Genomic DNA, 24,129 nt, shown 5'->3' with positions numbered 1-24,129 from the left:
AGCCCCAGGGAAAAACGAAAATGAGGGCCCTTTCTTTGTTCAAATATTATTCAGAATTTCAAGACGGTGCCTGCGGAGTGTTAAACCACGTGCAGGGGCCGCTGAAAGCAGGGCCCTGTGTGACCGATAAGGACGCTTATCTTTCTGTGGTGAATACCACCAGGAAGACCAATGCGCACGCTTACTAGATTTGACTCACCATGTCTTTCTTCAATGGTCTTCTCTCCCCTGGCTTCCCCAGGTGAAAGAGGATGGAGACGGACGAGCTGCAACCATTCATTCCCAGAAGCCTTCTTGGAGGAGGAGACATTGGACCACAGCCCTCTGAGAAGGAGAAAGTGACAGAAAATGAGATCAGAGCTGTGGCTGGGCAGATCCATGGGGCCTGGCAGACCAGGGGAAGCACTTTGGTTCTATTTCCATCGTGATGAGACCTCACCAACAGGCTTTGAGCAAGGAAGCCACATGACCTGACTCTGCATTTCTGAATTCGTGAAGAATAAACCAAAGACATCGCTTGCTATCCTGAAAGTAACATAATCATGGGAGAAATGGCCAGAACTGCCACTCAGACCTAACGCAGCAGGTGACAAAAAGGCTCTGCGTTAATGGTCTGACTTTTGCATGATAGTTTCACATCCATGGCTTTCTCTTTATTATCTGCCTACTGTCGTAAACGCCTAGTTCTGTGAAGGAATTGTCCTGCTCTAGTGCCTAGTATGGTGCTGGCACACATTAACACGCAACACATATCAGTTGAATCAATTCGTTCTTTTAAAGCCAAATGTTTTCGCTGTTGTTTTCTTTTTTGTTAATTGTGGTAAAATATACATAACAAAATTCACCATTTTAACCATCTTTTAGGGTACAGTTCAGTGGCACTAAATACATTCACACTGCTGTACAGCCATCATCCCTATTCATCTCTAAAACTTTTCATCATCCTAACCGGAAACTCTGCACTCATTAAACAATAAATCACAGGATCTCCTCCTCTCCAGCCCCTGGCAATTACTGTCCTACTTTCTGTCTTGAATTTGACAACCTCATGTAAGTAGAATCATACAATATTCGTCCTCTTGTGTCTGCTTTATTTTACTTCGCATTATGTTGTCAGAGTTCACTCATGTTACATGTGTCAGAATTTCATTCCTTTCTAAGACTGGATAATATTCCACTGTATGGATGGACCACATTTTGTTTATCCATTCATCCATCATTGGACATTTGGGTTGTTCCCATCGTTTGGAGATTGTGAATAACGCTGCTATGAACACAGGTGTAGAAATACTACAAATACACAGGTGTAGAAATACAAATACAGTGGTGTAAACACCACTGAACTTACAAGAGCAATGACCCAGTACACTGATCCAGACAGTCTCAGAAAAAATCCAGAAAATGTAAAATCACTACTGTCAAAGAGAGTTCACTTTCAAAAGGCAAGGGAACGAACGCACTTGAATCACTGAATCCTTCAAACACACTGCAGGGAGGTGGGGTCCTCCGTCCCATGCAAAGGAAGCATCTGAGCCAGAGAGGTTCATTCATTCCGCCATTCATTCATTCATCCAACAAATACTGAGCACTCCCAATGGGTCAGGTGTTCTTCAAGGTGCAAAGGATACAGTGGTGAACTTGGAGAACTAAGTCCCTCTTTTCAGGAAACTCAGTTTTGTTCCTCCCCACCCCACAGCAGCCCAGTCTGCTGGCCCTGTGCAGCAAAGGGTTCGTATTGCGAAGGGTATCAATGTCCTTCTCTCCCTGCCCCCACCTCAGCCTCAGGAGCCAAACCTTTGATTTACGATTAACACATGTACTATTTCCAAGGAGTTGACAGCCTGTCACCTCTCCACCACCCTGGAGGAATTTCACTTACTTCTCTGAAACCTAACTCAGAGAGAGCCCCACTGCCTGCCCTTCAAGGAGACTGTCAGTAAAGAAAAACAAGCTTTTAAATTTAAAACATTCTGGGAGTGGTCTCTTTCACAAATTTATGGCAGGAAGAAAGAAAGGAAGAAAAGGAGGGAGGGAGGGAGGGAGGAAGGAAGGAAAGGCGGAGAAAAGAAAAAAGAAAAGGGAAATTTTTGATTCTCTAAAATTCAAAAGGCGTAACCACCACATGAAAAGTGTGGATCTTATTCAGATCCCAATTCAAAAACCCATTATAAAAAGGCATTATGAAGACAATTCAAAAACTGAACTACAGATAAGGTATTAAAGAGATTAAGGAATTATTATTGATTTTGTTCAATGTGATCTCTGTAGTGATATAAAAAAAATGTCCTTTATTCTACAGAGATGAATATTCAACTGGATAAGGGTGAAACAGTACATTGACTGGAAGTTGCTTGAAAATCCCATAGCATAAAATAAAGGGGAATAAAACAGGCAAAATATTAATCATTGTGAAATCTAAGACAGCACCAGCCAATGGAACTTTCTGTAACAATGGAAAACTTTGTATCTAAGCTGTGTGACACAGAAGCCACCAGCCATACGTGGCTGCTGAGCACCAGAAATGTAGCTCGTGAGACTGAGAAACTACGTTTTTTTTAAAGTGTATTTCAATTAATTTACACTTAGATAGCCACGTGTGGCTAGTGTGTGCCATACTGGACGGCACAGGTCTATGACGGCTACAGAAGGCTTTACGTATTCTCTGCTTTCATGGATGTTTGCAGATATTTATAACATGTCCCTGGGTCACGTTGGGCCCGTGTCTTTGTTCTCTTTCAGTTCTCTCATCTGTAAAATGGATATTCTTTACAGAAACGCCTATCTGTGAGTTCCCCTGCTCTTGCCAAGTATGTCCCCACCTGGGGGAATGGTTCCCCACCTGGCCAGTTCCTGTCAGCTGGAACAGCTGCACCCCACCTCGTCTTCAACCTAATGGGTTTCACAGCCCACAGAATTCTTCAAACAAGTTCATGACGTCCTGCCACAGGAACCACGGATCACTTTACCATCTTGTTACTATGAAACCTGCCCCCGTCCCCCAGCTTGTTCACTCTGTTCCTGAGTATAACCCCATGTGGCCCTGCAGGATATGGGGTGTCCTCCTCCTCCGCTGGGCTGAGTATATGCGACTAATAAACTGCTGTCTGTCTCATCTGTGGGGTATTGAGTGTGGAGTGTTCGGCAATCTCATACTATTTAGGGTGGGAGATCCTCCCTCAGCAATGAGAGAACAGAGGTGCAATCAGGTTACCCCACCCCCACTTGAGAAGGTATTTTTGAGGATTACATGAAAGACATACGCAAAAGTGTTTTCTAAAGAAATCTCAACACGTGTTCAATGCAAGAGATATAAGCATTGCTGTTGGTTTTGTTCATTCTCTGACAATTGTGAAAGAAATATCAGACTATTATTGCTAACTGGTGGGTGAATGAACGCCTTGCCCACCTTCATTATTTACACCGAATGGTTTTGGGGGTTAAACAGAATTATATCATGCGTCATGTTCTGTACGCCATGTTTTTTCACTCCACAATAAACCATAAACTTATTTTCACTGACACTTTAACCCCTTTTACGAGTAATTAATTTAACCAACTCCCTAGCAAATCTCATTCATTTCCAGGACTTTAAATACCATCTAAAGGGTATTCTGCTGACTCATGAATTTATGTCTCTAATCTCCCATCTCTAAATTTGAGGTTTGTATACACGACTGCCTGTTTGACCTCTCCGTTCCGATGTGTCAGTCACCACAAACTTCATGAGCCCCAAACAAAACTTCTGACTTGTCCAGTTTCTTGGACCATCTTTTTCACCCTGCTGTTTCCCTCTTTAAGTTAAATGAAACTCTCACACGTGTTGACTATGCATTTGTATGAGAATTATGCTTGTTAACATTTTTTAAGATTTACATTTTAACAATCATCTTAGAGCTACGGTAATTAACACCCTCCTATATATTACTTTTCTCAGATTATTTCTGGAAAGGAAGGAGTCACAACAGTCCATGACTCACTCCATCCCAGCCAGGGGTCACCTGGAAATGAATGACCTCCACTAGACTTCCTGGAAAACAGGCTAAAGGCATTTACTAGCAGAAAGAGACCGGGAAGATCTTATCTCTAAAACGCTTCCAGCAGGCTGTGCCTAGCCTGTCTAGATTACTTATTGTGATAACCTGGGATTTGTGGGGATCTACCTGCTATAGAACAGGAAGTAATCAGGCAGGTATTTGTGTCTATATATAATTAATGGACAATAAAACTGGGAAACCATAAAATCAAAATTGCTTCCTCTGAGGACGATCCATACCCATCACGGGGGACTCACTGATTAATCCAGAACAAACGCAGAACAATTAGAAAGCTACAGCTGACAGATTTGGGCTCTTCCTTAAAGGAATGCAACGTTTGTGCCTACGTCTTACTTGTAACTTTTAATCACTGGTTAGGCTTAGTGTTAGATTAAATGTATGATTCACATGAGTCTGATTTGACACGTCAACGCTTTATGCTAACACAAATTTCTTAAGGAAATTTCCCCAAAGTGAAAATTACATGAAATTTTGAAAGTGGAAGAAAACTTTGGAAATTGAAATTGTTTTGGAAACTACCATTTTGAAAGCAAAGAAAAGGTACGCACCGTTAAAATTCTGACCCATAATGCCAAGTGATTCTCCCTTACCCACTTTAAATGACACCAACAGAGCACACACCCACGTACCAGCTCTGGGGTCAGTGTCACCTTTGCCACTGTGATCAGTGGAAAACAAAGCCATCTCATTTCTGGAATAGGAGTGATTGGACAATGTTGGGGGTAAAAAAAATCAGCCAAGTCCCCCTAAACTAGGATGCCACTTCCTTGGAAGGGGTCAGAAAAACAACACATCAACTGTCTACCAGCCATGTCACCCTGTATCTGCCTTTCCAAAGGACCTAATTGTAGGCACCTGCCGACCGACCATCTCAGTCACACCAGACAATAACTCTTAAAGAAACCACACTTTCAACAGATTGAAACCTTTGGGCCTAGGGGAAGAGTTCCCGGTACTGCAGGTACCAGAGCCCTGGACCAGGCGCTGGAGCCCTAGCTTTTGCTCTCTTGGGCACACATTTCACTTCTTTGGGACTACAGGTCAGAAATGGAAGACACTTCAGAGACAATTCAGCCAACTCTTCAATTTTACTGCGGCGGAAACTAAAGCTCAAAGTAATTAAGGTTCATCTTTTCTTCATTCAACAAGTATTTGTTAAGTGACTAATGAATTCTGCGTCGGGCACTGTGTTAGGAGATCGGAATAGAGAAAGAAACTAGATTGGCTTGTTCCTGACCTCACAGACTTTACAGTCTAGTGCTGGGGGTGGGGAGGAATACTTAACATAATTTGGGGTTAGGGACCACTTGGAGAATTGAATGAACACTCTTCTCAAAAAAATTAAATTATGTAATTGTACATCCACATACCCACACATAAACACAATGCAGCCTATAAATTCTGGTAGATTCACTGACTTTTAGAAGCCCATCCATGGAGCCCCAATTTCAAAATCGTTCATTAACACAAAACATATTGCCATTGCATTAAACCGATTTATTTTGAATCTTTACACTAAATACTGTTTCCCTGAAAATAAGACCTAGCTGGACAATCAGCTCTAATGCGTAAAATAGTAAAATAAGACCCGGTCTTATCTAACATAAGACCGGGTCTTATATTAATTTCTGCTCCAAAAGACTCATTAGAGCTGATTGTCCGGCGAGGTCTTATTTTCGGGGAAACACGGTAGTCATCAACTAGGAATCTATGTAGATGGCTAACATAAAGGTGTCCCACCTTGTCAAATCACGTCGTGATACCAACAACTTTTGGTGTGACAGTCAAGTGTTTTGTTTTGTTCTGTTTTGTTAATTAACCACAGAATATGACATAGACACAGAGGAGGAGGAAAACCACAGGACGGCAGAGTGACAAAGACAGCCCCATTTGTTTCCCATCTCACTCTCTTCCTGTTCCATCCCTCTCTATTTCGAGACTCCTTTTCTTAGGCATCCAGGATTGTCAGGATGCTGGGTTATCTACCACTCACAGCTATGAACTATGGGAATATACCACCTATTTTAAATAAATTCACAAAATTAAATAACTAAGGACACAGGATCTGAATGCATTGTTGTCACTAAGGTAGATTACATGTTAAGAGGCACCTTGAAAGACTGCAATGCTTAACTGTTGCCTTACAGCTGCCGAACCATCTGTTCCACCACCACCACCACCCCGCGCCTATCCCGTGATATCACAAGGGAGTGTCTTGGAACACTGAGACCCCATGGAATGACATGGGTCATTCGCCCTCATCAGATGGTTTCGGGACACTGACTCCATCCCCTGGGGTCATGTGCGTGTGTGAAGCCACAGTACGTGTTGGAGCACAATGGGGACTTTCGGGGAAAACAGCAGTCAGGCACGTCACTCACAGACTGTGGAAAAAACAAGTTTTACTTCCTTGTGTGATTACTAATAAAGCTCGCGTTGGCCCGATCCGGGGCTCAGTCCTTGGGACTTGAGTCCCTCGGCACCGCTTACACTCTACTCTTGGCTGCTGTCTTGCTTAACCCTGCGCTGCCCTTCTTGAATCCCGCAGCTCTTGGACGTGACACATAACCCAATGGAATGAGTCAATAATGGCAGAATTTCAGGTACTCAGCTAATGTGGGGCACTTGATGTTCGTGCTCCCTTTCCTTTTTCCACCATGTGAGGACACAGCAAGAAGAAACTATGAACCAGGAAGCGGGTCCTCACCGGACAGCAAATCTGCCAGCACCTTGATCTTGGACTCCCAGCCTCCAGAACTTTAAGAAAATGTTTGTTAAGCCACCCAGTCTATGGTATTTTTGTTGTAGCAGGCCAAACAGACTAAGACATCTAATTTAGACTTAGGGAGCACCTACCATGTGCCAAACAAGATGCTATGAGACGAGAGTACACAAGTGCTCTCTTGTCGCAAAGAACTTGCAGACAACTTCAGGGAACAGAGAAGTAAGCAGACTGTTGCTTAGCAGAATGGTGTTAAGATGAGGCTGTGAAAACATTCCCTGGACACCTGCCCTCCAGAGGAGGGAGACGGCCACTGGAAGACTCTTCCTGTAGGGCCAGCACATTATTTCTAACCCTAGCACAGCAACTAGCTCACAGTAGTTGCTACGCGATGGGACCAGCTGGTATGAGCCCTGAGGCTTCAAGGGTATGGATCTGCCTCTCGCCCCACCCCAGCTCCAGAGGGCATTCCATCAGCCTGAGGGACCCCCAATCTGCTAGCTTTGTTTAGTCTGCTGTCATCCCGCCTTCAGTCATTAACATCCTATGTTCAGGGCGGTTTGCTTTGACTCCCAGTAATTAGTCCTAGAGTTTTACACGAGATAAACAAACAGGGAGGCCAGACTCTGGAGCTGGATGTTACTTTACAGTGTACAATGCTGAAGGCTTACAGAATGAAGGATGGGTGAGTTGGGTTGTGCTCGGGGCCTGGCTGTAGCTCTCTAGAACAATCCCAAAGGAAGTTGAAAAGGTAGAGCCATCAGCCAGCAACCCCTCTAACTGTGTTCATCCAATTGAATGAATCACAGTGAAAAACCACCTCCCCAGGCCAGAAGGACCCTGTGTTGATCCAACTGGCAGCACCCTTACATCCAAGAACAAATCCCACACAGTATAAAGGGCGTGCTTAAGTACTGCCCACCAAGCAGTGGTAATCGAGGCATCAAGCCTTTTGGGCTCTGCTCAGCCCCACAGTGGCTGCTCCAGCCAACACTGATTGCCAGGACTCACTAGCACCCAGGCAAGAATCTGTATCTTCCAGGAAATCTCAGAATATTCACTCATGTGGGGCTTCCCTGCCACCACCACACCAGCCTGGGCCCCGTGAGTCAAGGTTTTACAGTCAGCAATTAAGGAGAATATCACATGTAGATAGAATTACCCTCCACGGCTCCAGTTGGCGACCTCTATCCTGTATCAGCTCGAATGAGGTCCAGCCCAGCCAGCATAGCTTTACCTCCACTAAGTAAAAGGAGAAACCATCACTTGTTCCCTTGGTGAGGCGTTGGATGGCGTGGGGGAGCTGCATTTAGGGGCAGGTTATGTACCCTAAAAAACCCTCCCTTCATATACAGCAATCTGCCCATACCAGGAGAGCTCGTGAGGCCTGAGAGTGCACAGGGGACCAGGGGTCATATCTCCCCACTGCACACTCACCCAGAGTGCAGATTCCTGACTGATGGGTGGAATGCCCCACATGGATTTTAAAGTCTCTCCTTCCTTTTCTCCCTCCCTCTCTTCCCCTGAGTGAATATAGCTGAATTTACACATGGTATTTGTATGACTTTGAGCAGGCCCAGTTGGGACCCCCATAGTAGAGGCCTCGCCGTGTCCCCCACCTCACCTTGCCTTCACCTACAGCTTAGTCATAGACCATCCCCCTGCGGCTTGAGCTTGGAATGTCCCCGTCCCAGTTCCCTGCTTTAGAAAATTACCCTGAAACTTATCATTAATACCCTTATGCTGACTGATCAGAATCTCTATGGTCCAGCATTCTTTCCCGGCTTCTCCCATCATTGTTCCTGGGTTGCTGACACCACTGGAGAGCCACGTTTCCAGAGGGAAGGCTCCATGCAAACCCCCGAACCATCATGTAGCCTCTGGAGGAACGCCCAGATTTTCCCTTAAGTCCCCCAGCCCGTCTGAGAATGTGAAGGTACCTTTTGGAGGTGTTAAACCGCTGCCTTCTCAGACCACAGTGCTCTGATAATAGATGCTTGGTCTATGGCCCAACTCCTGTGTCGGTCTATTGGCAGAGTGGTGCAGGCAGCACAAGCCCCAGATTCCGATGCCGTCCAGTTTCAACTGCACCATAGTCAACAAAGCATGCCTGGAGCAATCAGCATGGGTTCAAATCCCAACTCTTCTACTTCCTAGCTGCAAGAACTCAGAAAAGTGACTTTGGCCCCCTCTATAACTTCCTTATTCCTGCTTACCTTGGGCTATAAAATCCTGCTGCTGGGGCCAGCCCGGTGGCTCAGGCAGTTAGACCTCTGTGCTCCTAACTCCAAAGGCTGCCGGTTCGATTCCCACACAGGCCAGTGGGCTCTCAACCACAAGGTTGCTGGTTCGATTCCTCGAGTCCCGCAAGGGATGGTGGGCTGCGCCCCTGCAACTATAAACGGCAACTGGACCAGGAGCTGAGTTCTGCCCTCCACAACTAGGACTGAAGGGACAACAACTTGACTAGGAAAAAAGCCCTGGAAGTGCACACTGTTCCCCAATAAAGTCTTGTTCCCCTTCCCCAATAAAAAAAAATCTGGAAAAAAAAACAACAAAAAGAAACAAACAAACAAAAAACCCTGCTGTTTTGCACTGATCTTCAGAACTCCGTTCTATTTTCTAGAATGGATATTTCCTGATTCATGAATCACGAGAGTGGATGAAAGAGGGGCCATATACTAAACCTGACAAGCTCAGGGGAGGCTACAAACTCAGGGACGGAAATTAACCACAAAGGATGGTCTGAACATAAAAATTCCTAACTAAAAGCTGGTCATGGCCGGTAGTCACATCCTTGGCCTGTAGCTTTCTTGACAAAGGTCAATCTTTACTTTAAGTGAGCCTGCCTATTGTCTTTTTGCATCTAAGATAACACACCCTTGGAATGTCACAGTAGTCCCTTTTTTATGGCCCCCTCAGGGCACAACCCGCCACACCAGAGCTCCAGGCTACAGAGCCCCTCATTGTTGTCTTGTCCCCCTGTTGGAGGGGTTTTTCCCTGTGAGCCCAGCCATCAGAGGCTTCCCGCCCCCCTCTCTCCTCCAATATCTTATCAGAGCAGTTTTCCTGGGAGCCCAGCCATTAGAGGCTTTCCTGTCAAAACAGTTTTCGAGAGATCACAGCTGTTAGGGATGGACCTCCCGGAACCCGGCCAGACTTAACCAATCCCTCAGCGCCGCAATAGCAATGGCGCGAATTCTCCCAAACCCGGAAGCCTAACCCTATAAAACAAAGCGCCGACCCCAGTAAGTGCTCAGTCTTTGGGAACAATCCCGCTGAGCCCGCCGGCCTAACCTGCGTGCCGCTTGAGTTTCTCGGTCTCCGCTGTTTTCTGCAACACCCGGAATACCATCTCTATGTGCTGTAACGTTCATTGTTAACTATCCTGTACCCACCAAGTAAAAGAAGCATCGATCTCTCCATTTTACTTTTTATCCAATCCCTGAGATTCCCCCCACTTTGCTCTCTCCCACCCCTTAATCTACCACCAATGGCTTTCACGTAACCCTCCTTACGTCTCCTTTGTATAAAATAAGCTGCAAACTGCCCTTCTCGGGAGCATTTTCTTAATCCGTTGAGATTTTCCTTCCCGGCAGTTGTCATCGGTTTGACTCAAACTCATTAAACTTCTGTACGGGTTTGGACGTGTCTTACGTCAACACTAATAAATGTCAACTAGATCCGAAATTTTCTTTTAACAACAACAATAATAAATAATAATGGTTTCAAATCCAAGGAATGTAAAGTTATTTTCCAGAGGATCCAGTTGCTTTTGTAGGGGCTTAGAGTATGTTACCCCAAAATATACCACTTCGGTCTATTATCTTGAATTAAAGGTACTTGGGAAACAGCCAGTGTTATGAAGGACACTCCTACTCTCCTCTGTCCCCAGAAAGCAGAAGACCAATCACCCAGGTGAAAGGTGCCCTCCCTGGTACAGGAAGGTAGAAGGCATCCTTATCACCAGAGACAGAGAATTTAGGGCCAAAAGGGCTATATACACAAACCAACCTTGTTATTGTCTCACCAGTTTACTAACCCTACTCCAAAGCCCTTTGTCTTGTCAATTCACAAATTGCCTCTTTGTCTAAAAGATATAAAAGCTTCCTGCTTTGGTCCCTTCTTGAGTTTTCTGGGGCTCCCATACTAACGTACTGCAAAAATAATTTTGGTTTCCTCTTGTTAATCCGTCTTTTTATTACAGGGTGTCTCAGCGAAGAATCTAGTGGGATAGGGGGAAATCTTTTTTTCTCCCCTCTACTTTCTGCAAATAGAGAAAAGGAACTAGAGGCCCACTCCTGCATTTTTCAGGTCTCTCAGTGAGTGGGTTTGAATCATTCTCCGGCATGGCCTCCTTGTCTTGGGGTTCCCACAAAGAAGGCCGTCCCTCAACCTACCTGGCAGAGTCTTTCCTCTGAGCACTCTGACCTCCAAACCCCTGTGACAGGTCTTTTCTGCCTTGGGCCATTTTTCAGTGCTTACCTGGCATCTGGCTGCCTAGAATAGATGTGGAGCAGACTTGGGACCCCTGGGGCAGAGGTTTGGAAGGAAGAAAAGAGGCCTCTGATCCCGTTGAAGGGGAACCATCTACAAAACAGACCCTGCAGGAAGGCAGGCGTGGTCTCCTCACAACACCTCGGCTTTCTCACGCTAAAAGGGCCTCTTTCCTTTCTCCTGAGTGGCATTATAAGAAAGACTTCCTATTACCGTGAAGAGGTAGATGCAGCCTCAAAAAACAGGGAGGGTAGGGAGCTGTGTGCCTCGTTGTCTCACACAACTCCTGGCACACACAACTGCCTTTCCCTAATCTGTACTTGGAGCCACTGAGAACCTTCCTGTGGTCAGTCACCCCAGTGACGCTTTGAAATTGGTTCTGTTCTTATCCCCTTTTTTAATGAATGAGGCAAGTAAGGCTGAGAGTAGGTAAATGACACGCTCCTGATCACAGAGCTGAAATAAGTGTCAGATCTAGTCCTCGAAACCAGGTGCCTGAGGCCAAACCTCACACTCCATCAAAGCATAATTCTTCCAAAAAAAAAGTTTTAATTCTCATTCAACTAGATCGCATGCATGTATGTGTCCAACTCTTATTTAACTCATTTAAGGGGGAAGCAAAATAATGGCAAGGCTATGTCATCACACCATATTAATTTTATAAAATTATAAGATGCCTGAGCCCTTATCAGTTGTGCAAATAGACTTGCACTCCCCTAGAGAGTCAAATAAGCTTTAGGTGGGCTTGTTAAAAAACGTTCTAGCATGCTGTAATCATCTTTTTGCCTTTTATCCAAGTTTTCCATGGTTCTAAAGCCTCAGAAAGTCTGAACCTTGTAAAAAAAATTAATAAGCAGAAACCTCATCTGAAATGAAGTAGGGGGGCCGGAAGGGGGAGCTCTCACAGCCTATGTCTATTCCAAAGCACAGCAGGGGGAACTCTTTGGAACAGCCTTCCCAATGTCTTCTTCCTCCGTATAAAAGTTTCCTGCCCTTTATTTTAGGGGACTTGTATGTGGTTTGCCATGGTTGCGTGTACCCAACTGCAATTCCTTGCTGTTCTCGAATAAACCCATCTTTGCTGGAGAAAATGTCTGGCTGACTTTTTGTTTAAGGTCAACAATTTCTTCCCTAGTGTTGTTCTCGATGACAATAAGACCCTGCTCTTGGTCCCCTTAAGGAACCCCCACTATCCCTACCCAGGGGCTTTCCTGTGGTCCCTTCGCCCTACTACTCCCAAGTCCGGTGAGGACCAAGATGTCACCAGGTCACACTCAAGTCTGACACTCGGTCAGGACCCGGGAACATTAGCTTCCTTCCAGCTTTCAAGGACGTGACTCATAACGCAGACAGACCACAGGGAAGATTCTGTACCAGGTATCTTTACCCTTTCTGCTTCGGCCGCTCTTCTATTTAAAATGTCTTCTTCTCACTGCCTTTCTCTATTAACCTCAGTTACTATTGGAAAGTCAAATGCCTTTAAGAAAAGTCATCATGTTCAGAGGCAAACGAGCAGAAAATCTGCTGCTGGCTAATTGGAAAATGTACCATAAGCAAATAGTCTTCTGTTCCAAAGGACCCCTGTGGTCCTGCCCTTGTTTTCTGGAGAGGAAACTAAGATGAAGTTAGAGGAGAAAATGTTTACATGTCTGTATTTCTCCCCTTATTGACGTTCACCTTTTCCCCTTAGAATTCATTTCCCCAGAATAATTTTAACCATCATGGTAAAACATTCAGAACTTAATCCTGGTGTTTCCTTTGATTCAGAAAATGGGCTTTAGCACAGGGAAATAATACCTTGTAATAATGCTCATTGTAAGGACAGACACTCGCCTGGTATAGAAGAAACTCCAAATAACAGTGGCTTATAAGAGCAAAGAAGAACATATGTTTCTCTTCCCCCCCTGAAACAGTGCAGGCAGTTTTGGTGGTTCTGATACCTGCAGAGTGAATCCCCCGAGTGGAGATTGAAGCTCTGGGCCACGAAGGTTCTTGGCTTCACACAGGAAAGAATTCAAATGTGAGCAGATATAGTCTTTAAAGTGAAAGGAAGTTGATTTAGCAGAGACTAAGTAAGAAAAGGCCACTCCAGAGCTTGATGGCTCAGTTGGTTACAGCGTGAGCTCTGAGCAACAGGGTTGCTGGTTCGATTCCCATATGAGCCAGTGAGCTGCGCCCTCCACAACTAGATTGAAAACAATAAGCTACAGCTGAGCTTCCGGAGGGGCCGCTGGATGGCTCAGTTGGTTAGAGCGCGAGCTCTCAACAAGGTTGCCGGTTCGATTCCCGCATGAGATGGTGGGCTGCGCCCCCTGCCACTAAAGATTGAAAACGGCAACTGGACTTGGAGCTGAGCTGCGCCCTCCATAACTAAGATTGAAAGGACAACAACTTGACTTGGAGCTGATGGGTCCTGGGAAAAAACACGCTGTTCCCCAATAAAGTCCTGGAAATACACACTGTTCCCCAATAAAGTCCCGTTCCCCTTCCCCGATAAAAAATCTTTAAAAAAAAAAAGTCCACGTCACAGAGGGAGGCACAGTCTCTAATCGCCAGTGGAAGAGAGACCCCCTCCACTCATGGGGTACGGTTTACATGTGTTTCTTGTTTCCATGGAAATTTTCTTGTTATGGGGAAAAGAAGGGAAGAAGAACAATGCTAAGTTTATTTTTAACTTCTGCAAAGTACAAGAAGAATAGGGGCAGGTTTACCTTTAACTTTTCTAAGGCACAACCTGTGGCTGGTTTGTAATAGGTTGAATTACAGGAATCGCCATGACAATGGAATCTCTTTGCTCAATAGGTTTTGGATGGTCTGTTCTGTGTGACCAATTAACATCTGCCTGAGTTCTATGTCTGGTGGCACATAGTAGGCTTGGAATCCAACCTCCTAGTTCCTTCTTTTGTCAAAATGGTCCTCATGCCCCTTCCCTATATTAGTTCTGCTTAGCAAAGCTATCACAAACCCAGGAGCCTTTTATTTTATTGTTTTCATCTCGAAGGTTTTGTCCTTGTTCCAATGGTTCAAGCTCCACATGCCAAACAGCAGAAAGGGGAGAATGACCAAAGGAAGGGACACATCTTACTCTATCAGGCATAACCTAGAAGCTGTGCAAAGCTCTTCTGCTCATAGCCCATTGGACAAAATGTAGTAACACGGACACATCACAAAAGGACGCTGGGAAACGTAGTTTTCATTCTAGGCAGCCTGTCCAGCAAAACACTGGCGGACTCCTCAATAGAGAAGAGGAGAATGGCTTTTAGAGAATGACAAGCAGTTTGTGCCATAGCTAGGTAGTGTTTTACAACATCCAGACCAGACTGGTGATTGTACTGATTTGCCAGAGGTTTCTGTAAGAGAAATTTGACCAAGAAAAAAGTTGTTAAATACTTGGAATTCTTTCCATTAAATGATATAACAAGTGAAAAAGGTGAGTTTCTTTTGTGGATATATGTGTATGTACATATCGTGTTTCCCCGAAAATAAGACCTAGCCGGACCATCAGCTCTAATGCATCTTTTGGAGCAAAAATTAATATAAGACCGGGTATTATATTATACCCGCTCTTATACTATATAAGACCGAGTCTTACATTAATTTTTGCTCCAAAAGATGCATTAGAGCTGATGGTCCGGCTAGTTCTTATTTTCGGGGAAACTTGGTAAATATTTATCTACTTAAATATATATATTTACTTGCCCTGGAAATTTCTGAAAGGAAACTCAGGAGCCTGTTAAAAATGGTTAACTTGGGAGAGTGGAAACAGGCCGTGAAGAGGAGGGAGGTTTTATATTCCATTTTATTCCCTTCTATACTTACCATGTAGATGTATTTCCTTTACAATAATGAGAACTACCTAATAAAAATGAGTGAGCTTCTGGCTTTGATTCAGAAGCATACAATTCCAAGTTGGAAAGGAATCTAGGGGAAATTCAAGTCAAGATATACTATCAAATGGGGGGAAAAAGCAGTTGAAGATTCAGTTGACTACTATAATCCTATTTGCATTTTTTAATTATATAGGATATAAATATACATATGTAGGTGTGTGTGTATATATAGCTACATAAAAAGAGAACAAATTGGAGGAGTACACATCAAATTGTGAATTATATTTATTTCTAGAGGTTAGAGATGTGGAGGAGTTTCACTTCCTATTTTACGTATTTCAGCAATGATTTTATTATTATATTGACTCATATCTTAATAAGCAGGGGGAAAAAATCCAACATAGATAAAAATGGTAAGATTCCAAGCATTTTTTTAATTCCCCTGCAACAGCTCTAGCATCCAGGCTCTGGTTAAATAATTTCAGTAAAGGAGAATTCATTCATTCATTGCAAAAGAATGTACAAAATGTGGTCCACCATTCTGTGCCACAGGAATACAAAGATGAAATAAATCACAAAAAGGTGTTTGTATTGAGGCTCCAAGTAATGAAACGAGGGTAAGGATGGAAGAGGAGGGGGGGCAAGGAGTAGGAAAGTCAAGAGGACAGCACTGTCAAGATGGGCCATGCCCGTCTTGTTCACGGTTGTATCCCCAACTCCTAGACTAGTGGCTGGCACATAATAGGTGCTCAGTAAATATTTATTGGACAAATGAGTAGCAGAGGAGCAAGAAATGCGAATAGTCTGATTTGCCAGATGGAACAGTCATTCTACTAGCAGTGTAAGGATCAGAGATAGGAAAAACTAAGGCAAGCGTGATGGTTAGTTGGTGGTGGTGGTGGGGTAGGTGGGAAATGCGGGACTGAATCTCTGAGAAGAATGGAAAAGAGAAGGGGTAAACTCTAATTCTTAGACTGCTCTTTATTTTGTGACATCTTCCTCCTTGAACCTTCCACTCACTGGTATTTTGCTATGAAAATAACAGTGTTATGCTGGTGTGGTGATTAGGAGGTTAATGATCATTATAATCGCTTCCTTTGGTTCTCTTGCAATTAGTCTAGATATGATATTTCATTTGGTATATCCTTGATTCAATTATACTGAGCTGCCTTTGATGATGGAAAATACAAAAGAGTTTATTGTTAATTATAACACGATATTTACATAATTGCCAAGCAGTCCCAAATTTAGTTCCACCTTTTAGAGTGAACCTCAAAGGGTGATTTTGAGTTGCCTTATAATTTTCTTTACTACCGCAATTTCTTTACAGTGAAATTGTTACCTCTATAATGATACTTTCGTTTAAAAAAAATAGACTGAAGAAAAATAAAACAACTGTAAATTTTATTTATTCTGTTCTAATCACTCCTAAAGTTTTGGAGGCATTTGGTAATTCGAGGCTGTTGAAATGTGAAGAGGCCATTTCCCTCTTCCCCTTGCCAGAACATTTCCAGGAGAAACCTAGCAGTTGCAAAACCTTTTGGTATGTCTATAAATCTCTTAGAGGTAAGTAAGCCCCTTGACAGTTTTACAACCCAGAAATGGTTTTCAAAGGTCCTGGATTCATCCCTTTTGAAAAGTAAACATCTGAGAAGATAATACTCTAAGGAATCCTCCTGTCTCCCCATCACCTTTCTCTCGGCACCTTCCTCTGAGCTAGAAGAGAAGTTTTACTGTAACCTTCCAGCCAGCTCAGGCGAGGAAGCCCAGTGTCTTTGCCATCTATCTGAATAAAGAACTCTTCAGTCCCTCAATACAGTCACACTCCCATATACTCAGTGCCATCTGGATACAGATGGATTTTCCACTCTCCATCTAAAAGTTGGATCCTTCAGACAAAGAAAGGGAAGCCCTGACCTGAGATTTCCTAAATCTGAACTGAGAACTAGGAGTCCTAAATTGTAGTCTCAGCTCAACCACCTACGAGCAGCGGGAAGACACTCAGGGATTGCCCCTCAAAGGTCTTCAATTTCATCCTCTATACAGGGGACTTGTTCAATCCTTCTCATTTAAGTTACCACGAGATTCATTCAGACAGCTGGGCAGCGTTATGGTATCTTCTCCTCCCACTTCAAGGAGATAATGGATCAAATCTTCCACCGACATTAATATCCTACAGCCCTCTGCCAATTTGATTAAAGCCTGCCCCCAAAGAACCACGGAACTGGTGCAAAAAGTACGCCGTGGAGTGTTTAACAACTCCAGTGACTCCTCCTACTCTGGATAATGTCTTTTTTAATACACTGGGCAAATGAGAGCTTTATATCAAAAAAAGATGGCAGTTTTCCTTTCTCGTTCAAAATCCTAGATGGTAATTACTGGCCAAATGACTCAGAAAGAATGAGTGAAGGGTAGTGTGATCCAGGCGATGCCTGCAAAGCCGGCATTTGGTGAAAGATGAGCTGGTTAATGCTGTTATAAATATTCATCATGTTTCTAGAAAATTCAATCTAGGAGAAATATAAATACAAAAACAAACAAAAAAACAACAACACCCCCACCCCCAGTTTCTTAATTTCTTGTCTCTTATCTCAGCCGAATAATCCTTGTAAGAGAACGTAAGTTAGCAAAAGGCATAAACTCCAGTAAGAAGAGTTAAGATGCATCTTAACCAAAGAGGAAGATTCAGAGATGTTCTGGAATGGGGACTGTCAGGCCTTGGACGGTGACATCTGGAATAATGTAAAAGAAATCCAGACCTATAAGATTCAGAGTTAATTAGCTTCGGCCAACATTCATGCACTCAACAAATATTTATTGAGTATGTATTACGTGCAAGACACGGTGTTTGGTGCTGGAGCAAAAATCAACCTGATCCCTGGTCCTCAAGTAACTTACTGTTGGAATATTACTCAGCCATAAAAAAGAATGAAATCTTGCCATTTGTGACAACATGGATGGACCAAAAGGGTATTATGCCAAGTGAAGGAAGTCAGACAATATATGATTTCATTTACACGTGGAATCTAAAGAAATAAATAAAAATAAACAAGTAAAACAGAAACAGACTCACAGATACTGAGAACAGTTTGATGGTTGCGAGATGGGTGGGGAATTGGGGGGGGTTAGATGAAAAGGGGGCAGGGATCAAGATATACAAATAGCCAGTTATAAAAACAGTCACGGGGATGTAAAGTACAGCACAGGGAATATAGTCAATAATATCGTAATAACTTGTATGGTGTCAGGTGGGTACTAGACTTATCAGGGCGATCCCTTCATGACTTATATGAAAGTCCAATAACTATATTGTACACCTGAAAGTAATATATTATTATGTGTCAACTGGAATTGAACATTTTTTAATTATTAAATAAATAAATGAACTTACTGTCAACTATGGGAGACATTTATCAGACACACAAACAAATGTTTCATTTCATCTGCACGGAGTGGAAGGGTCTCAGATAGATGGTTTTAACCCAAACAGAGAGAGCAGAGGTGGCTTCCATGAAGGAATGATACTTAAGAAGGATGCAAGTTAGCCGGGTGCAGAAAGGGAGGAAGGGCAATTAGGAAATGCAAACTGGCATGTGCCAAAGTCATGGCTGAAAGGCAGTGAAATTATTCTGTAGTTTCTGAATTATGACACTAGAATGGTAGATACACATCATTACATTTGTCCAAATCCATTGAATGTACAACACCAAGAGTGAACCCCAATGTTCACGGTGGACCTTGGTTAATTATGCCAACGTGGGTTCATTGACTATATAAATGTACCACTCTGATAACGGGGCAAGCTGTGCATTTGTGGGGGCAGGGAGTATATAGGAAATATCTGTACCTTCCATTCAATTTTAATGTGAACCTAAACCTGCTCTGAAAAATAAAGATTAAAAAAAAGGTATCTCTAGAGTCCCAAGAAAGAATGGGTGGGGGTTAGAGGCGCATGTGCAAAGTGAAAAGCTAGAAGGGTGTCTACAGCAATCCAGGCAGGACAGGGTCAGAACGTGGCAATGAAGATGGGGAGAAGAGAATTGATTAAAGGAGCTATTTAGAAGATAAAATCAACAGCACTGAGTGATGTATTGGCCAGGAGACGAGGCAGAGGGACGTATAAGCAATGACGTGCTGGAGCTGATTCCAACTGGCTCACAAGAGCTGACAGTCAAATTTTCAGAAATTTTGCTAGCTGATTGTTAAACATGGTCACTACCAAAAATGATAAAATTATAAAAATTATAGATCATATTTACATATAAATAATCAGTTTTATCAGTTTCTAGTTACTTCACTATATTTTATTATTATCTGTGCTCTTGAGATTATTTATGTGTATTGTATCTATTAGGTTGATGCAAAAGTAACTGCGGTTTTTGCAATTATTAACCTTTTAAACCGTAATTACTTTTGCACCAACCTAATAATATGTGGCAGAAATCCTGCATAATGGGTTGCAACTGCCCATTTCTTCCCAACTCCTCAGTCCATGATATTGGTAACTTGAAATTGGCTGTGGTGAAATACTTACACCACAGAAATTAGCCAATGATACAAATCAAGGCTTTATTTCCCATAGAGAGCAAGCTGTTAAACATTTATTAGCACACCATACTCCATTAGCATACTGGTCATACAGATTTGCCACAAGAATAAAACCACAAGTAGGGTTTCTGCAAGTTCTCAAGACAGAAGATCATTTTAGGAGTCTATTGACCAGAAATAAATTATTATATCATATGATGCATTATGATTATTCTAGAGCTAAACATTGCCCAAGCTCATAATAGCTCCACTTCACAGATGAGAAAACTGAGGTTCAAATAGGTTACGTGAGTTGCCATGGACAAAGCGGGGAGTTAACCAGCAGAGCCAGGGCTGGAGCCCAAATCTGTCTGCCTGAAGTTCTGTTCTTTCTCTTCTAAAGAGAATTAGAACCACCAAGGCCGACTTGGTCCTGAGACGTCTTGAAAATAGATCTAGGGCTCCTTAAATCAGAGACACTATGAGTTCTGGAGTGTGCTGGTTGCCCTCCCCATCTCCCTCTGCACTCTGTGCCTTTCCTTCCTTCTGCACTCCTTTCCCACGAAGGGGTTCAGGACGGGCCTCCCCAAAATGTGGTGCGTTGGCATGTGGATTATTTTGAGCTGAAGGCAATTGAAACTCTGTGGGCTCAAGAGAAACATTTACCTCTGCCTTAAAGAATTCAAATCGGGGCCTTGCCCATAATAAGAGTTAATGCCACAAATAACTTTTTATGACCTATGTATATACAGGGCGGGACAAATTTCTAATTACTGAACCTCTGCTCTTATCCTCCAATCTGCCCTCCTCCCCTCTGAAGACTCGAGTGCCTTCCCTCTTTCCTTAGCTCAGGCTGTCACATATACCTCATCTTACCTTTCTATCTAGGAATCGCTTCCGTAGATTGGGTTTCCACACATACATGTGTAATTAAATTTGGTTATTTTCTCTCATTAATCTGTCTCATCTCACTTTAATTATTAGACCAGTTGAAAGAAACTAGAAGAGTAGAGGAAAATTTTTTCTTCCTGACCCCCTTCTCCTTCCATTTCTCTCTCTTTATCTCTCTGCCTTATAAAATAGCTTACAATTTCCTCATGGAGTGACTAAGAAATAAATGCAAACTATCATTCCTTTATTCAATTAATAATTAATATTAGAGCTGTAATGATCAATGCAAATAACACCGAGAACTAAACATCACAGAGGGTCAAATTTATTTCTGGTTAAACATTGACAAAAGAATGAAATTTTCTTCACCAAAGGCCAATGACTTAATCATGCCTAAGGAAGGAAGCCTCCATAAAAAGCCTTGAACTAGGGGGTTCACAGCGCTTCCAGACTGGTGAACCCATGAATGTAGCATGCCCAAAGAGGGCATGTTAGCTTTGCTTCCCTTCCCATATATCTTGCCCTCTGCATCTCTTCTATCCCCGAATTACATCCTTTTATAATAACCCGGTACTCCAGGAAGTAAATTATTTTCCTGAGTTCTGTAAGCTGCTCTGGCAAATTAATCAAATCCAAGGAGGGGTTAGTGGGAACCTCCCGTTGAACAAGCTCAAGAGTCAGGAGGCTTTGGCTAGACGTAAATGACAAAGATTTATTCAAGGGTCTTAGGGTTTGTAAACCATAAACACAACTAGGCTGGAGTGTTCCAAAGGAACAAGAAAAGTCTGCGAGTTTTATAGTAAAAAGTACATCCTTGAGAAGAATCAGTTCTGTATGCTTAGCCTCTGGATTAGCCCAAGATGGCAATCTTTCAGGTGTCCAGTGGTCTGGATAATGGAACATTCTTTCCTGAGTTGTTCAGATGGTGATCTATGGAGTTAACGTATATCCAGGCACTGATGCACAACTGAAAAGTGCAAAAGTTTAAGTTTCTAGAGTCAGTTAAAATCAGAATAATCATTTCCTCATTCCTCAGCCTATTTGATGTTAACAATTTAACAATTTGGCCATTGTGACTCCATTTTATTTCTTCAGTCTATTCCTCACTTCAATTTACAGATGGTCAGTCAGAAGAGCCAGCCAGCATAGGTAACAACTTGGACTTATGATTGGATGGGTGGGTGGAGGGGAGCATTTTTGGACTGAACCCTTGACATGTGGAATCTGATGCTATCTCCAGACAGATTGTGTCAGAACTGATTTAAACTGTAGGGCATCCACTCAGTGTCCACTGAGAACTGGAAAACTGCTTGGTGATATTGAAAAAAAAACAACACATCAGTAAAGGTTTGAAAGGCACTTACACACTTGGGCTCACCTCTTGCAGTTCTGCTATCACCCTGAAAGGGTTTCTCATAGGTAGCTGCTGCCAGTTCAGCCTGGGACCCAGAATGAACACACATGAAGAAGACCTAAGCTCAAATCTCAGCAAGGAGCCAGACCCAGCTAGACCAGGCACAGCTTGAAGCAGAGCCAATGAGCCAGGTTCATCAACCCCCCAGCCAAACCCGCAAATGCCTGAGAAACAAATGCTTACTGTTGTATGCTCACAGACACTTTGTTGCTTTTGTTACTCAGCAATTGCTGACTGATACAAGCAACATCATCATTTTTTTAATGTTATCTCTGCCGTGCATTGATTTTATTATCAGGCACCACATAGATTGCTTTACCTTATTTAATCCTCATTTCAGGAGATGACTTATTATTATTTCCCCATTTTATAAATCAGGGAACTCAGGCTCAGATGTTTCCAAGAGGCTTAAAGGACCAGGAAATAAATCCAGATTTATCTGACTCAAAGCTACTATCCTTTCCATAATGGTTTCAAATAACGGTAGTGTCACATACTTGCTATCTAATGCAATTAACCTCTTTGAGACTTAACTTTCACATCTGAAAAACCCAGGTAACCAATACTATAAACTTCATAGGGTTCCTTTGGGGACAAAATGCTATAATGCCAATATTTCATTAATTTCATTACCTGGAAAATAATTATTGTTATGTTGTCATGCTGTTATGTTGAAACTGTTAACATTAACAGTGTTTGCACAAGGATTGTCTACATGCTTCCTTTCCCTGAAATAGCCTTCCTCTACATTCTTGAGTAGAATAGTAACTCACTACTTGCCCTTTAAATTTCAACTCCCCTGAGCTCCCTGGCCTCCTGGAGTTTCCATCTCACAACACTTTATTCCCCATCCCACTTGTATGATCTTCTTTCTGACACCAACCAACTCTCTGACACACACCGGGGTCCAACAATTCAATTCCATCCTGACACTAACTGGTTAAAAGGGCTCCATTCCACAAAACTGCCCCCATTTCAGATGCCAGCCCCAAATCCTAGGCCACCTGTACTTCTAACTAACTGGTATCTATCAGTTCCCACAACCCCATCCTCAGATTTAATAATGACTGGAATATCTCACAGAACCCAGGAAAACACTTTGCTTATGTTGACCAGTCTATTATAAAAGATACAACTCAGGAACAGACACACGGAAGAGATGCTTAGGGCAAGGTACGGGTACAGGAGAGGGGTGCGTGGAGCTTCCAAGCCCTCTGGGGCTATGTCACCTCCCAGCAGCTCCATGTGTTCACCAACCCAGAAGCTTCCTGAACTCCACTCTTCAAGAGTTTTTATAGAGCTCAATCTCTAGCTCTGCCTTCCCTCCCAAGTTCAGGAAAATGAAAATTAAATCCACAATGAGATATCACCTCACACTTATCAGAATGGCTATCATCAATAAACCAACAAACAACAAGTACTGGCGAGGATGTGGAGAAAAGGGAACCCCCTGCACTGTTGGTGAGATTGGAAATTGGTGCAGCCACTATGGTAAACAGGAGATTCCTCAAAAAAAAATTAAAAATATGATTACCATAGGACCCAGCAATTCCACTTCTAGGTATTTATTTGAAGAAATCCAAAACACTAATTAGAGAAGACATATGCACCCCATGTTCTCGCAACATTATTTACAGTAGTCAAGATATGGAAGCAACCTAAGGGTCCATCGATAGCAAATGGATAAAGAGGTGGTACATTATACAATGGAATATCACTTAACCATAAAAAAGAAATGAAATCTTGCCATTTATGACAACATGGATAGACCCTCTGGGGCAGGGGTGTCCAAACTGCGGCCGGCGGGCTAACTGCAGCCCGCAGTCCATTTTTAATTGGCCCGCAGCAAATTCCAAAAATATATTTAGTTTACTTAAATAAACTAGGGGAGGCAATATGTACTTCACGTCGAGTGAGTGGCCCAGCTGTTTGTGTATTTTACTGCATATGGCCCTTGGTAAAAAATGTTGAAAAAATTTTGGACACCCCTGCTCTAGGGTATTGCACTAAGTGAAATGAGTCAGACAAAGACAAATGCCATATGACTTCACTTATACGAGGAATATAAAAAGCAAAATGAATGAACAAAACAAACTCATAGATACAGAAAACAAACTGATGGTTCCAAATGAGGGGGAAGGTTGCGGGGGGGGCGGGCCTGAGTGAAAAAGGGGATGGAATAAGATGAACAAA

At 42.9% G+C, this 24,129-nt stretch overlaps 1 protein-coding gene across 1 annotated transcript in view; it reads right to left on the bottom strand.

The window, feature by feature from the left end:
- GRIN2A (glutamate ionotropic receptor NMDA type subunit 2A) overlaps window positions 1-24,129 on the bottom strand; it is a 470,775-nt gene that overhangs the window by 406,325 nt on the left and 40,321 nt on the right. Inside the window, exon 2 of the mRNA XM_074322873.1 lies at window positions 200-324. The gene's annotated coding sequence lies outside the window, so the exon portion shown is untranslated. The remainder of the gene's footprint in view (window positions 1-199; window positions 325-24,129) is intronic.

Source organism: Rhinolophus sinicus, linkage group LG18 (genome assembly GCF_036562045.2).
Source record: "Rhinolophus sinicus isolate RSC01 linkage group LG18, ASM3656204v1, whole genome shotgun sequence".
Taxonomy (NCBI): domain Eukaryota; kingdom Metazoa; phylum Chordata; class Mammalia; order Chiroptera; family Rhinolophidae; genus Rhinolophus; species Rhinolophus sinicus.
The sequence above is the reverse complement of the archived record's forward strand: the minus strand, read 5'-3'. Positions and strand labels throughout refer to the sequence as shown.